The sequence below is a fragment of the Garra rufa genome, chromosome 4 (assembly GCF_049309525.1).
Source record: "Garra rufa chromosome 4, GarRuf1.0, whole genome shotgun sequence".
In the NCBI taxonomy this organism is placed as follows: Eukaryota; Metazoa; Chordata; class Actinopteri; order Cypriniformes; family Cyprinidae; genus Garra; species Garra rufa.
Genome location: NC_133364.1, coordinates 3356987 through 3373577, shown reverse-complemented (window position 1 = coordinate 3373577; position 16591 = coordinate 3356987). Strand labels below are relative to the sequence as shown.

At 34.9% G+C, this 16591-nt stretch overlaps 1 long non-coding RNA gene across 2 annotated transcripts in view; it reads left to right on the top strand.

The window, feature by feature from the left end:
* Positions 1–80: 80 nt before the first annotated feature.
* Positions 81–16591, top strand: part of LOC141333725 (uncharacterized) — a 33361-nt gene continuing 16850 nt past the window's right edge. For both annotated transcript variants that reach the window (XR_012355426.1, XR_012355425.1), the window contains exons 1-4: positions 81–214; positions 476–655; positions 3169–3213; positions 6044–6141. This is a non-coding gene — a long non-coding RNA (uncharacterized lncRNA). The remainder of the gene's footprint in view (positions 215–475; positions 656–3168; positions 3214–6043; positions 6142–16591) is intronic.

The window sequence follows — 16591 nt, the reverse complement described above, 5'->3', positions numbered from 1 at the left end:
GCTTTGAGATATTCACGTGTGGATGGAAAAGAGATTCTTCTGTGTGTCTCTGGGAGAGTCAAACTTTCATCTCTTTTTCAGATGTGCCTGATCTCCACTGCTGCCCTTCACTCCCACACCATCCAAACACACACTGTGTCACATGACCATCGCAACACCGTCGCCCACCAACCGAAGGTTCTCTGGCGTGATTGACAGCGGAGCTGAGCTGGCGGTGAGTGTCAGAAAGTTGAGCGGCGCTGAACTTTACGCAAATGAGAGGTGAGCGACGCCACAGCCAATCGCGGTGAGGAGTGGGACGTGACGTCTGTCATGAGCGCGTCAAAATCTGCTGATGCTGCAGCCGGAACCGTGATGAATTACTGCAAATAAGTTTCTATCCGTCTGAAAGTTATAAGCAGAGTTTCTGGTGTAGATTCGAACTCGTTTGACATGCAAAGAACTTTAATCTGTTTTTTTTACATTCATTCCACAGATTTACCTTCACAATGACTGCAGGAGAAGCTCAGCGGAGATCACTGGTCCTGTTTTGACATGAGGGTCAGCGCTTGAGATGGTGTTTGGCGTGCCGGAGCACACGTGTGTGGAGCTCGTGCCGCTGAAGATGCTTTGTTATGATCCCAACCGTGTGTTAAACAGCGTTTGAAGAGTCAAGGTGACTGCTTTCTATTTCTGGCAGCACATATAAACCTACATTAATATATAACTACGCCTGCGCTTCTGTGTTATTTGTGACCCTGGACCACAAAACCAGTCTTAAGTCGCTGGAGTATATTTGTAGCAAAAATACATTGTATGGGTCAAAATTATAGATTTTTCTTTTATGCCAAAAATCATTAGGAAATTAAGTAAAGATCACGTTACATTAAGATTTTTTGTAAAATTCCTACTGTAAACCTATCAACATGTAATTTTTGATTAGTAATATGCATTGTTAAAAACTTCATTTGGACAACTTTAAAGGTGATTTTCTCAGTATTTTGATTTTTTTGCACCCTCAGATTCCAGATTTTCAAATAGATGTATCTCGGCCAAATATTGTCCTATCCTAACAAACCATACATCAACAGAAAGCTTATTTATTGAGCTTTCATATGATGTATATATCTCAGTTTTGTAAAATTTAACCTTATGACTGGTTTTGTGGTCCAGGGTCACATTTTAGTTTCATTGAGAGGATATTATAGTTTTTGTTCATATTCTGAATCAGGGTTATTAAAGATAATTAAAACCCCCCAAAAATAACTAAATTGCTTGAAATAAAACATTAACTGAAATAAAATATCCAAAAACGTATTTTATTTCAGCTAGTCACCAATATTTCTCATTTCATTCATCTCATTTGATGTACTACAATAAAACCACATTTAAAATATAACTGAAAAAAAATGATAATAATAATTAAAAATAATACAATAGAAACAGTAAGCAGTAATCAATTTAATTCCGAAACAGATTTTAAAAAATGTATTCTTAGGTTTTACTTTTCTTTTTACACATACTGTTTTGCACACTTTTTTTTTTTTTTTTTTAAAGAAATGAATACTTTTGTTTAGCCAAGACTCAATAAATTGATCAAAAGTGAAAGTAAAAACATTTGTATTGTTATAAAATATTTAAAGTATATCACGGTTTCCTCAAAATTATAACAAAAACAAGGTGAATAAGGTGAAATGATGTCTTTGAAGACTCCGGATTCTTCCCAGTTTAACTCGCTTTCTATTTCTGGCAGCACATATAAACCTAAATTTTAGTTTCATTGAGAGGATATTATAGTTTTTGTTCATATTCTGAATCAGGGTTATTAAAGATAACTAAAGCCTAAAAAAAAAAAAACTAAAACATTAACTGAAAAAAAAAATATATCCAAAAATGTATTTTATTTCAGCTAGTCGCCAATATTTCTCATTTCATTTAGTTCGACTTGATAATTAAAATTAAAACAAAAACTTATAGGAAAGTTATATAGACACATTAAAAAACAAAACAAAATATAAAAACTTTAACCAAAATTATAATGAAACTAGTATTTTTTTTTAACTAATTTAAAATAAAAGAATAGAAACAGTAAGCAATAATCATCTATCAATTTATTTCCAAAACAGATTTTTACTGCTGACAGACTGTTGCTCATAGCATTTATAATCACATCGTACTGTTTTGCACACATTTTTAATTAGAATTATTTTTAGCAAGGACTCATTCAATTGATCAAAAATGAAAGTAAAAACATTTGAACAGTGCTATTCTTTAAACATTTCTATTCATATGTGAATCCTAAAAAAAATAAAGTATATGTTTATGTTTAAAAATGTTTATTGAGCAGCAGTTTAAACCACTTTCTATTTCTGGCAGCACATATAAACCTCCATTAATATATAACTACATCTGCACCTACTCCTGTGTTATTTTTGTTTCATTGAGAGGATATTATAGTTTTCGTTTATGTTCTGAATCAAAGATAACTAAAACTTAAAAAAACCTTAAAACCTTAACTGAAATAAAATATCCAAAAACGTATTTTATTTCAGCCAGTTGCCAGTATTTCTCATTTCATTTAGTTCGATTTAATGTACTACAATAAAACTGAAACAAAAACTCAAAGGAAAATATATAGACAAATTAAAAAAATAAACAAACAAAAGCAATATAATATAAAAAAGTCAAAAACACAACAAATTTACTATTATTATTTAGCAAGGACTCAGGAAAATGATCAAAAGTGAAAGTTAAAAAAAAATTATTGTTGGAAAATATTTCAAATGCTGTTCTTTAAAACTTTCTGTTTGTCTGTGAATCCTAAAAAAGTAAAGTATATCACAGCTTCCACAAAATTATTCTTGCGCACAAATCTTTTCGGCATTGATAATAATCAAAAATGTTTATTGAGCAGCTCGGATTTCTGAAGGATTACGTGACACTGAAGACTGGAGTAACGATGCTGAAATTGAGCTTTGATCACAGAAATAAGTGACATTGTACTTTATATTCACATAGAAAACATTTTAAATTGCAATAATATTTTACTGTATTATGGGTCAAATAAATGCAGCCTTGGTGAGCAAAAGAGACTCAAACACTTTGATCCCTTTGAAAAGTAGTGTGCATGAATCCAACCCTTACTAACATCATCTTTAACAACATTTTCGGCAATCTGTTTTCAATCAGGTCCAGTCTCAGGTGCAGGAGATGTGGACAAAAGCTGAAAAACAGGTATCACTGCATGTCTTACATGTGACATAGTTTGCTAATAGTGCATGTCGGGCGAAACACAGGACACACACACGTCACACGCGGTCAAACATGTGTCTCTGGTTTCCTACAGTAAGTGCAGCGGAAGTGTTCTTATCGGTGTGTGTGTGAGACACTTGTCTTTCACTCTGTATGTTTCCATTTAAAGTGCGTCCTCTGTATCACCTCACACTCTCTCAAACACACACACACACACACACACACACTCAGAGACTCTTGGGTAAAATAATCGGCGTTCGTTCCAGATAACAGAACACGGTCCTATCAGACAGAGATGAGTGCTAATGGAGGGAAGGTCAGCAGTGAAGTTATAAGACACACACGTGTGCCGAGGTGAGACTCTTTGAAACACCTCCAGAGTCCTTCTGCAATGAACACGGACACGAGCAGAGAGACTGAGTTCACTACTGCTGCCAGCCTCACGGCTTTATGCTCATATTAACATTTCATGCTTTTATAGATCATGTTCTGCTTACTGGGACTGGACTATATTCAAAAAACGGCATAGTGTGTTTCACATACTGATTTTCACTACATTCCGTTCACTGTATTCTGATATTTTCCTGCATAATGTATTTCAAATAGTGTTTATTGACACATTCTGCACTTTATGTTCTTTATTCTTAAATTTTCTGCACTTTATTCACTGTATTCTCATATTTTCTGCACCTTATTTAATACTTATTCCATGGAATGTCTGGATACTGGATTCTGATTGGCTGGCAGGTGTGCAGTAAAACCGTTTAATGCACAGGTAGTTCCAAGTCAGTTTAATCACCGTTCTATATTAATGCGCTGCTTTAATTGATGCACGCAAACGCAGAGAGAGAGAGAGAGACAGACAGAGAGATCGGAGATCGCATTGTGCTGCGCACATACATAAACTTCTTGGCACTTCCCCGCGATTCTTATTGTTAAAATATCCTAGATACTAGATCGCTACATTATATTCCTCAGCAACGAGGTGGTAAAACTGCGTTTTTTTAATGAATTCGTTGTTTGTAGAGAGAGACGCGCAGACGCACAGCAATGCAGACAGGTACGCACACACACACACACAGACACACACACACACACACACACAACAGTCATCTCTAGCTCTCTCGGTCGATGGATAATTTACTGAAACAAATGCTAGAATTCATTCAAATAAATGTGATCTTACCGCACTATTTCATGTCTGTGTTTGATTTGAAGCAGGCAGAATGCTAGAGCGGCGTGTCATAACTGACGAAAATAACCGTCTTTTTTACCTATTCAGTTAGATATTGCCCTGCAAAGAGCAGTACTAGTTTTAACTTGTCTATAACTTAGCAAATGACCATGGAATAAGCGGGATAATCAACGGCTTGCCGTGCATTAAAGGATTTAAAATGCACTTCGCGGAGGCAACCACCCTCCGCTTCGCGTCGGGCGGTTATTAGCCTCCACGTCGTGCATTTAAAATCCTTTAATGCACGGCAAACCGTTGATTATCCCTTACATATACTGAAACATTTTCTGCGGTTTATTTACTGTATTTTCATGTTTTCTGCATGCATTTACCATGTTCTCAGATTCACTGCACTTCATTTACCGTATTCACATGTTTTCTGTACTTTTTACTGTATCCTCATCATTTCTGTGCTTTATTAATGGTATTCTCAAATTTTTTTGCACTATTTTCTATTTTCTCATATTTTCTGTGCTTTATTTACTGTATTCACAATAGTTTTTGTGCTTTATTCACTGTATTCTCATATTTTCTGCATTTTATTTACTGCACTCTGATATGTTTTGCATTTTATTTACTTTATTCTCATATTTTCTGCAGTTTATTTACCATATTCACATATTTTATGTGCTTTATTCACTGTTTTCTTATATTTTCTGCACTTTATTTACTGCATTCTAATATGTTCTGCATTTTATTCACTGTATTCTCATATTTTCAGTGTTTTATTTGCTGTATTCTCATGTTTTGTCTTTCCTTACTGTATTCTCATATTTTCTGTGCTTTATTTACTGTATTCTAATATTTTATGCAGTTTGTCTTTATATTTTTTCTGTTTTATTCATTGTATTCTCAATTTCTCTGTGCTTTATTTGCTGTATTCTCATATTTTCAGTGTTTTATTTGCTGTATTCTCATGTTTTTTCTTTCCTTACTGTATTCTCATATTTTCTGTGCTTTATTTGCTGTATTCTCATATTTTATGCAGTTTGTCTTTTGATTTTTTCTGTGTTTTATTCATTGTATTCTCAATTTCTCTGTGCTTTGTTTACTGTATTCTCTTATTTTCTGCAGTTTGTCTTCTGATATTTTCTGTTTTAATTATTGAATTATCACATTTTCAGCATTTTATTTCCTCTCTGATGTGTTCGGATATTCAGCCTCTTGATCATATACTGATGTTCTCTGTTTGTGTTGATTTCTGCTTTTTTTCCACCATAATTTGTCTCCATCACCACACACTGGAGTCCTAGTGCAGCCACACAGATGAATTTCTGTCCATTTTTAAAATGAAGTAGAATTAAATTAAATTAAATGAGGTATCAGATGTGGAGTGTTTGATAGTCCGTGTCTCTGCACCCGTTGACTCATTTCTCTTTCGTTCGGTGACACGCAGAGAGAATATCAGCATTTCTTCCTGCATTTCAAAGACACACACAAACACCCTCACCAGTGTTTGTCTGTCACTCACCACAGTTCTGATGGTGAAATACTATTATAAAAACACATGTGTATGTATGAGAAATGAGCATGTGTGCGAGAGATACTGTGCCTGATATTGTGGGTTTGTGTTTGCAGGAGAAAATGATGGCGACAGCAGAAAGTAAGCCAGAAGCCCTCAGATCCAGTGCCAGAGATAAAGACACAGAACGACGTGAAGAACATCAAGGATGGAGGTGAAAAGAGGAGTGTAGAATGAACCGATTTTTCAGAGTTACGTTAGCACCGTATAACACACACACAGAGAGCTGTAGTCTAGTGTGCATTGTGGTCATTGTTAAACAGGGTTTTTTTATGTTAATGAAAGAAGTCGTTTCTGTTCACCACGGCTGTATTTATTTGATCAATAATACAGTAATATTGTGTTAAAATGATTTTAGTTCAAAAAATGATTTCTGAAGGATCATGTGACACTAAAGACTGGCGTAACGATGCTGAAAATTCAGTTTTACAATATATTCGCATAGCAAACAGTTACTTTAAATAATAATATTTCACAATATTAGAGTTTTTACTTTATTTTTGATTAAATAAATGCAGCCTTGGAGAGACTTCATTCAAAAACAAACACCTTTTGGCCACTACACTGCAAAAGATGCTTTTCTTACGTAGATTTTTTGTCTTGTTTCCAGCCAAAATATTAAAAAATTCTTAAATTAGGAAGGATTTTCTAGACAAGTTTCTTGTTTTCAGTAAAAACAAGTCAGAATTAAGTGCGTTTTTCCTTGAAACAATCAAAATAATCTGCCAATGGGTTAAGAAAAATAATCTTGTTTTCTGTTTGAAATCATATTATTTTTCTTACCCCATTGGCAGATTATTTTGCTTAATGTTGACTTGTTTTTACTGAAAGCAAGAAAATAATTTTCCTTCTTGATTTAAGAATTTTTAGATATTTTGGCTGGAAACAAGTCAAAAACATCTAAGTAAGAAAAGCATTTTTTGCAATGTAGTGTATGTTTGATGCATATATAGTGACTGCATTGTGGTGGCAAGTTTTCCACACCCAAGCACCAAAAATCGAAGAGTTTTGTGAGATTTAGAGTTAGTATTAATCATAAGGGGTGGTTTAATTGGGTTTAATTCAGAGAGAGCGTGCCGGATAACTGTGCTCTTTAGACACCGGTAATTGATCACCTCTAATCAGGGACCCTGATTAATTACCCATTAGGCAAAGCGTGATTGTTTATATAGTGTGTCATTCAAACAGAGCACCAAATAAATATACACATACTGGGGAAAACAGATCTTGCAGAGAGAAACAAATAATGCTGGCTTGGCTTCAAGGACAGCTTCAAAGAGAGCATCTTAAATGAAATAATGTGTTTGAAACACTCTAAAAAGACAGGAATACATTGCACTTCTCAAAGGAGTCTGAAGTGGAGTTTGAGGTTAGCGTGTTGCTACTCACAAATATTGGGTAAAACAGCTTATTAGTTTTCATTTAGAGTAATGTTTTAGCAATACTTTGCCACAATGAATAAAATACATTTACAATTCAAATAATTTCCCTTAGCTCATCCACCATCTTGAACGAATTTATCTTTGAGCTCTAAAATTGATTTCTCCACAAAGGACGATTGCTTTGCTGATTTAGAAATTCAGATCTTATAAGGCAGCATAATTGGCTTCTTGTCTGGAGCGATCCATGATGCTGTCTGGGTACCCAGCTTACAAATATATGATATAAGAATGATTTTTAATGTATTAAGAACATTTCTTCTCATGTTTGCTTAAGTCAATAGGTCTTGAAACAGACCTAAAAGTTATTTATTGACATTGATTTATTATATTTAACATTTATGGAATCTTTTTATTCCACAAAAGGTTGTTATGTTAGATTTTTAAAATCTGAAGAACGAAAAAATGGTTCGTTTATGTCACTGCTGTGAAAAGCCCAGTCTGCAAGCTTTATTTTTACAAGTGTGCTCACAGCTATGAAATAAGACTGATTTTGCTGTCTTGTATAACCTTTAAATCAGTTGCGTTTGCATTAATTGTGTGCTCAAATCGCTGAGCCGTTAATGGTTTAAGAATGAGGTCAGTGTGCAGAATCGAGAGGTTTAAACCCGTTTGCTCTTATCTGCTAATGAAGAGATCCTTCAGTCAGTTCAATTACACCCAATGACTTCAGCACAAACACAAGTCTAGTGAACAGTTCATGCTCAAGTGTTGGTTTGAGAGCATTGCATTCACAAAGCAATAACACACCCTGTCATCAGTTTTCCCTTCCAGCTCAACTGGTGTAATGACAGAGCAACAGTTTGAAGAGAGTCTCGCTGCTACTGTAGTTGATTAATAACACATCTGATTAATAGAGCGCAGCAGGGATGACATTATTTTTTTCATCTTCCAGTGTCAGTGTTTTTTAATGGGTTTTGTGGTTAAATGCCTGAAATAAGCTCAAGATATTTTCTCACTTTATTCAGTGACATTAAACACTTTACATAAAGCCTTTACGTGTAATGCATTATACAAGTAGTTTTAATGCATTGTATGATTTTTATGCAATTGTAACCAAAGTAATAATTGTTACACCTTTACAAAGTATAATGCATTATTTTAAACACGACAAAGTAACCTTCAAATATTAAAATGCATATTAACTTTGCTTACAATTATTTCTAAAAAGATACAATGCATTACATTAAATACCTTTATAATGCATTAAACATAAAAGCTTTAAGGAAAACGTTACCAAACCTCCTCCTGGTTTTATTAAAAGAAGATTATTAAGCATTGCTAAATGGGATACAGCTCTGTGGACTGCGCTTGCCAAGCATTCAAACCTGTAAATCGCATTTCTGTCAAACTCTTGCTTTTATCAGACTCTCTCAGTGATGACGTCTTGTGGTTTGGAGACACTAAAACGTGGCCCGTAAAACATCGCTCATCTCTTGACACGCGCTCAGAGATACCGACTCATATTAAAATCTGTTTCAGCGTTTCGTGTCGAGATCTTTGTCTGCGCTGTTCGTACTTTCCTCTTGGGGTCGTTCAGTAAAGTTTTGTGAATCTGTAATGCATCTGCTGCTCGGTGGATTGTGGGCCGGTAGTTTAACTTGAGCTGTTTGTCTTTCACGGCACACGTCTGTGCCTTTCCTCCTGCTGAATACTAATATGTTCTTACTTATTCATGTCGCCAGATGTTTGACTATTAATATCCATATTGCAGCTTATTCTGGTCATATGTTCTAATGGGCCAAGGGGCCATTTTGAAAGCAGAGACCCGGGCAGTGGCATATGGAAAAATCTCGAGACGTGTTTAAACTAACTATTTTTTAACTTCACTTTTTGAGAATGCATGTCATGCGTGAGACACTGCAAAAGACACGAGGTGCGAAAGCAGCGGTCAAACATGTCCGTCTAGCGCATTTACATAGAAAAACAATGAAAAAGTAAGTTTTGAAAGTTCTGACAGTGTTCAAAATGTCCAGAACATAAAGGAAACATTCCATTTTGAAAACATTATTGGAATGTTACTTTTGAATGTTTTCCGAACATTCTAAAAAAAAAAGTAGCAACATTTAAACATTCAAACATTCCAACATTTAGCCCGTCTTTAAAGTTCAAATTTAGTTTCACAATGAAATCTGATTGTTAATGATTTCTGGCAGCTCTTGCTATTTTTGTGAAGCATCAGCCGCTCAGGGAACGGTCTGTTGGCGCGTCTCGTTCATTCTCCCATACAGATGGTGCCGTTTAAAAAGCAGACGGCGGCCGTTCTAAAACACACGTCTCCTTGCGGCTCGCTCGCGGCTCATGTGGTCTCACGCTGACCCTTAATCTGCTCTCACACCCCACATGCCGCTTTTGTGTTGTTCTCGACATGTTGATGCAGCAGATTTGAGCTGCTGGGGGACATAATTAATGATCTCATTAGAGGGACTTGTTAGCGAGGACAGCGGCTTTGAGTCCACATATGCTTGTTAGTAAAGCGCTTTCTGAATTGCTGGCGTTAAAACAAAAACATTAAGAGTCACAGAGTGTCCTGCTGTTAGAAAGTGTTAAATCTGATCTTCAGAATTTAATTGTAAATCTGAATCTTTACTAAGTTTTGCTAGAGATATAAACAACCTAGTCTGGAAAAATAAGGACAGAAAGGGATTTTGTCCCAGTTTTCAATGTTCTGACACAAATATTGTTCTTTTTCACTCTTTTCTAGTCTGTTCCTAAAGAAAGTCGTCCAACTACATGACCATTTATCTTATAAGGACATAAATGCACCGAATTGAAAAATGGTGATTTTAAAGTCATCAAAATTTATAATACGCATACACTCCACACACTTTAATTATTGAACCCTCTGGTGCTCTTTGGTCATTTTAGAATGAGACATTTAAAGATTTTTTTTTATTATTACATTTTTTACTTAATCATAATGGTACAAAACTAACTTTAATGATACTTGAACACGCAAAGAAATTGTAGACATAATTAGAAAAGTTTTAATGGAAAAAACTTGTGACTTTCATTGGCTAAAAATATATCCAAGTGCAGAATTTAATAAAAGTGTTTATGTCTGAAAAAACTCCTATATAAATATTGTTTTGTGTTGCATGAGTTAGAGGTGAATATTGTGTTGTACACTCTAAAAAAATAAATAAGCAAACCTTTAATTAAAAAAATGCCTGGTTGCAAGGTAAAAAAAAAATAATTTATTTATTTAATTAAACCTTGCAACATAAAAATAGCAACATTATTTTGATGATTTCTGCTGACAAAATGATATTGATTATTACATTCCCTGAATATTGAGTGTAACGTGATTTTCTTAAAAAAAAAGTTGTAGTAACTTAATAAAATTGTCTTGTTGATTTTGGAATTTATTTTGTTCCCAGCATGCTTTGCATGGGACTGGATAGGGAGAATAAATGTTGAAGTAAATGTTGTGTTTTTTAGAGCCAACACATTATATTTTAGAGTGTGTCATTAAATCTTAAACCCTTTCCGAATACTAAAGATGAAATGTTAATGAAACTAAATATAGAACATTCACACCTGTGACCACCAAGTGAGAAATAAAATGTTAAAGGAAAAAAATAAAGGGAAGAAATGTCTTACGGTTGCTTCCAAAGCAGCTTGTAATGGCATAAAGTTGCTGAATCTAATTACTCCAGCTAATCAAAATAGACTGGTAAAGAAATGGACTAGAGATCTGAAAATAAGCCTAGAAAACAAAACCTGCAACTGTCTACATTTATAAGTGTCTACCAGAAAATAAACAAGTGCAAAGTCATAAATAAGTAGACTTGGCAGCACTGACTAAGTCATACATTTATTCAAGTGTTAGCATAGTGTAGTTAGCTGGTAAATGTTGGAACGGCACCATCCTGACGGCGTTTTCCTCCACTGACAGCTCTTCAGAAGTATTATGATGAAATAGTTATTTCATACAAGCAACATTCATTGTTTTTTCTTTCTTGGCAGACAGCTGTAATCTCATGTCAGGTGTGTTTTCCTGCTTTTTTGCATGGAGTTTTGCACTTTTCCATTAGTTCCAGGGCTTTTGTAGAGACGTCTGGAGTTCTAATGAAGAGTTTATCGCTTTTGGACAAATGCTGAATGAATTCCGCTCCTCCTGTCATATGGAGAACAATGGCGCTTTAATGCGGCTCATATTTCATGTAGGCCGTGGTGGTGTTTATTTCAGAAGTGTGTGCGGGTCACAGACGCTCTCCGTGGGCTTGTCTCTCAGTTCCAGCTCAAAGCTCAGTGTTTATGGAGCTCGTACGCCATTAATCATTTTTCAGCTAAATAATGGTGTCATGCCATAATCCATCATGCACACGGAGCGCTGGGCATTACAGGATGTAATTACGCTTAAGAGTATGTGCGTGCATGTGTGTGTGTAAGACACTGGTTTCATGTTTGGACTGTGAGGATTCATAATTACAGGCTATTTAAATACTTAATAAGTACTGTAATTTTTCTATTTCTGATGACAGTGACTGGCATTTGTGAGGTTGTTTGTTTGTTACTAATATGCTGTTGCTAGGGTGTTCTGTGTGGTCGCTGGATGCTTTTTTCCTGTCTGAGAATCTGTGGTTTTGAATGAACCTTTTAACAGAATAGAACCACTTTATGAATGTAGTAGTCAAGTATAGAGCCTATATAAAAAGTACACTATTTTACTTGCAATTGACCATATGCACGGATTACTTCCTTGTGTAGACAAGCCAGCTCAGTCATTTCTTTACATAATCCATTCACAATCGAAGAAAAGTTTTGTTCGTCTAAGAGGACCAGACGTCCATGTATACCGTTTTAAGAATGACAAACGTATATCAAAGTAAATCGGCTAAATATGTGCGAGTCATTGCTGTGATTGACAGTAATAACCAAACGAAACATCTGACAAGCTGATGTCAAAAAAAGAGCTGTGCATTAAATGATTTAAACTAAAGTCAGAGTAACAAAACTACAGCAGTAACACGTTTGTGTTGGTTGAATGTAATCTATTTAATAGCTTTTACAGTTATTAAATTATATCAAATATTTCAAATTCATATCGAGTGCATTATTTAATTCTTATACCATTAATATTTAACTTATTTAATTCGTAGTGAACTATATATACGTATTTAAATACTTCATCCTTTGTGTCTGAGCTTATTTATTTATTTTAAAGACTTTCTGCACTTGCTACACTATACAGTCATGGACAAAATTGTTGGCACCCTTGGTAAATATGGGCAAAGAAGGCTGTAAAAATAAATCCGCGTTGTTTCTCCTGTTGATCTTTAGTCAAAAAATCAGCAAAATTCAAACATTTAATTAAAAAAAAATAAAAAATAAGTGGGGGTAATATAATATTATGAAATAAATGGTTTTCTCTAATACACCCTGGCCATAATTATTGGCACCCTTGTATTCAAAACTTTCTGCAACTTCCATTTGCATGAAAAACAGCTCTGATTTTCCCCCCTTCATGCCTGATGAGGTTTGAGAATATATGGCAAGTGATTTTAGACTATTCCTGCATACAGAATTTCTCCAGATCCTTCAAATGTTGGTGCTCACTCTTCTTCAGTTTATCCCACTCATTTTCCATAGGATTCAGGTCAGGGAATTGGGATGGTTATGGCAGAATCTTGATTTTGTGTTCAGTGACCAGTTTTTGTGTTGATTTTGATGTTTGTTTTGAATCAATGTGGTGATGGAAGATCTAACCATGACCCATTATAATATTTCTAACTGAGCAAGTCAGTTTTACCTTTTTTTATCTGTTTGTATTTGATATAAAACATGATGGCATGTATCTGAACAAGATGTCTAGGACCTTTGGTGTAAAATTAGGTCCACAAAAAAGAACATCTGGTGATATATTTAAATGTGGACATGGGGCACTTTTTTATCCCTGTGTGCACCAAACCTTTAATGTGTTCTAGCTCCAAAAAAGAAAATTCTCATTTCATATGGCAATAAAAGCCAGTCCAGGCTGAAGTTCCAGTATGGTATATTAATATGGTGCAGTTTGATTTTGCATGAGAGCAGATGATTTGTTTCTTGAACAGTGTCTGAAATGACTTGTTGTGATGGAGGTGCAGTTTTCCTTTATTTTTAATATTTTTTTCTGACACTAAAATTCAACTGATTTCGGCAATTTTCCGTCTGTGATCTTTGAAGAGTATTTGGACACTTAAATTGTTCTCTTTGCTGCACATTAAGACAATATTGACACACATCATGTTTCAAGCAGAACATCTCAAGTCCATTAAAACGTCTTAATTATTTCCCTGATGTTGGAAATGAGAATATTTAATGTTTTAAGTATTTTCTTAAAGCCACTTTGTATTGTTTAAAGATCAACAATCTTTTGCTGTACATCAGAAGTATATTCTTTGGTTTTACCCATTGTGATGAATGATTAGGTTGGTTTGAGCTTTGTGTTACTAATATTTATTCATCTGTGCACCAAGACGTCATAACTGGACAACATCATGTTTCCAGTCACCTTGGTGTGCTAAGAAATTGGAAATTTCAATGGAAATATATTTGGAGATAATTTACTCATAAGAATTTCTAAGGGTGCCAATAATTGTGACCAGGGTGTATTTGAGAAAAACATTTTTTCATAAAGTTATATTTCATCTCACTTTAAATTGTTTAACTTTAATGAAATGTTTGATTTTTGCTGAATTTTTGACTAAAAGAGCTAAAGGAGAAACAATGCAGGTTTATTTTTACAGCCTTCTTTGCCCATATTTACCAAGGGTGCCAACAATTTTGTCCATGACTGTATACTTCAGTGGGGTAAAAGTACTACAATTTATTATACTAGTAATTTTATACTAATTCGAAAAGCTAAATGTCTTGGAAAAAACTAGGGAGCTGAAATGGCAGCTGCAGCCAATGAGTGATCCTCTGCTGCCATCTTCAGGTTATATGGGTAATTTCATGTCATTTTCATCTTAAAAAAAGACGTTTTCCATTAAAAAATTTTTTTTTGCATGTCGTCTTTATGAATGAAAAGTGAATCTTTAAAGTGAATTTTATTGCACAGCTGTGGAGTTAAAAAAATAATAAAGGTAATATTTTAAAGCAAGATTTTAAAAATGTGTTCACGATTAGGATATCCTTGAAGAGAAGTTAGCTAACGTTAGCCTAAACATGTTATGATAGTGTTTAGCTGTCAGCATTTAAATGTACAACTATGCAGGTACTCTCCTGGGATTGTCAGGCTCCACATTTAAATTATATGTTGTTAAATAATATGAAACTAAATGTTCATGCTGCTATCATTATTTCCGATGTTGCAATTATTATTTTTCTCAGTTTCTGATGAGAACGAGGCAGTAGAGGAGTCTCAAGAGTGTCCACCTATATATAGCACATATAAAATTAGCTTCAGCAGAAGTTTACGAGCTGCTTTATCATAATGCGGAAGTTCTAAAGAATGCTCCGTGCATATGGTCAATTAAAACGCATAAATTTAGGCCTAAATTCTGCATCTAGTTTTTTCCTCACAAAACCAACTAAATGCAAACACCTCGCAACCGATTTTATTAGTTCAATAATGCAATTACCCGTTAACAAAAGATCAGACTTTACAAAATCATGAATAAATCTGATTGCAACACACACTAATGCTGTCATGAAGCAGGTTTGCGCTTAACTGGTTTGGGATTCAAAAAATCAAGATTCAAACAAACTTTACAGTAAAAGTTTTGAGGCATTTAGATGAAAAGAGATGAGTTTTGATATATAATTTTTAGGATGTGATCTAAAGTCTGATGAAAGCAGAAACTGGTGTGATCACCTTTAAATGTTAATCATCCGCAGGTATCCGTAGACAGAAATGAATCTGCTGAACTCGTAGCATTCGGGACTCGTATGTTGTGAACGGCTCCTGTAGCTGATGTGTTGCAGTGCAGTTGAAAGTGACTCCATGATGGCGGTGAGAAACAGTGAAGTTCAGATCAGAGATGAGCTCAGTTTGGCTCTGATACTGCCATCCTGTGATGTTCTCATTGAGAGACGAGCTCCATGTGAGAGATGGTGGATGAAAGGGACAGAAGATCTTAGTAGAGCAGTGCAGACTCACTGAACTTCCCTCCATCACCTCCATCATCTCCTTCACCTCCTGCTGATCCTTAAAGACGCTCACTGTAGGTTTGGGTGGAGATTCTGAAACACACATAGAGATTATTATACCCAGGGATAGAACAGCATACTTGCTGAGGGGTTTGGGGATGCACCTCCCCTGTATATTATTTGTAACTAACCCTTGCAGAAAAAATTCTGCAAGTCAATGACTCAATTATAACTGGATGAGGTAATTTATTAACACATCCAGTTGCTTCTGATATCATGTTTGACTGCACACTGCAAGACCTGATGTGTTTTACCAAATATTTGGGAATCTAAAATTGCTATAAAATTAAAGCCATATTTCTAAGTTATATTCCAAATTTGAAGTTGATATCACAAATTTATGTACCTGTGAAATTTTAGGCCCTGTACCAAAAATAGCCATCGGCTGACACCAAAACTTTTGATGCCTTTTCCTGTCGCAATATTATTTCTATCACAAAAAAAAGTAAACTAAAATTGAATTCTGGGACCAGGGCTGAAAATTAATGAGGGCTTGAAGCAAAAATGCCACCAAAATGAACAAAAATGACCCCGAAATTCAAGACAAATTACACCCGCAGAGTTAAACAATATATTATGGCTGTCGTGATTAAAGTTAAATGTGTAAATGAAAAGTGTAAATTGGCAGAATTACATTTAGATTCGCTCACACAGCATCATATTGCTTTTACACGCTGTTTTGTGCAGCATTGAACCTTATAGCCAATCAAACGCATTTCTGTTGAACTTAGGAATGCATTGGCCAATCAGAGGCGCTTAGATTAGTCAACGCTGAAAACGCCGGAGCTGTGTTAATTACGCACGCTTGTGAATTCCCTCATCTTAAACAACACAGTGAAGATATGATGTAAATAAGATTAATTTCATAGCTTCAGTAATTAAAATGGAAGTTTTAAACTTGACTAACGTCATGGACAGACCTGTTTATGAAGCCAGAATGTGACATGCGTCACTCATTGGCTTTTTTGCCATTTCCGCTACCTAATATACAGTAGCTCTTTTCACATGCTTTTGCATTTATATTTAGAT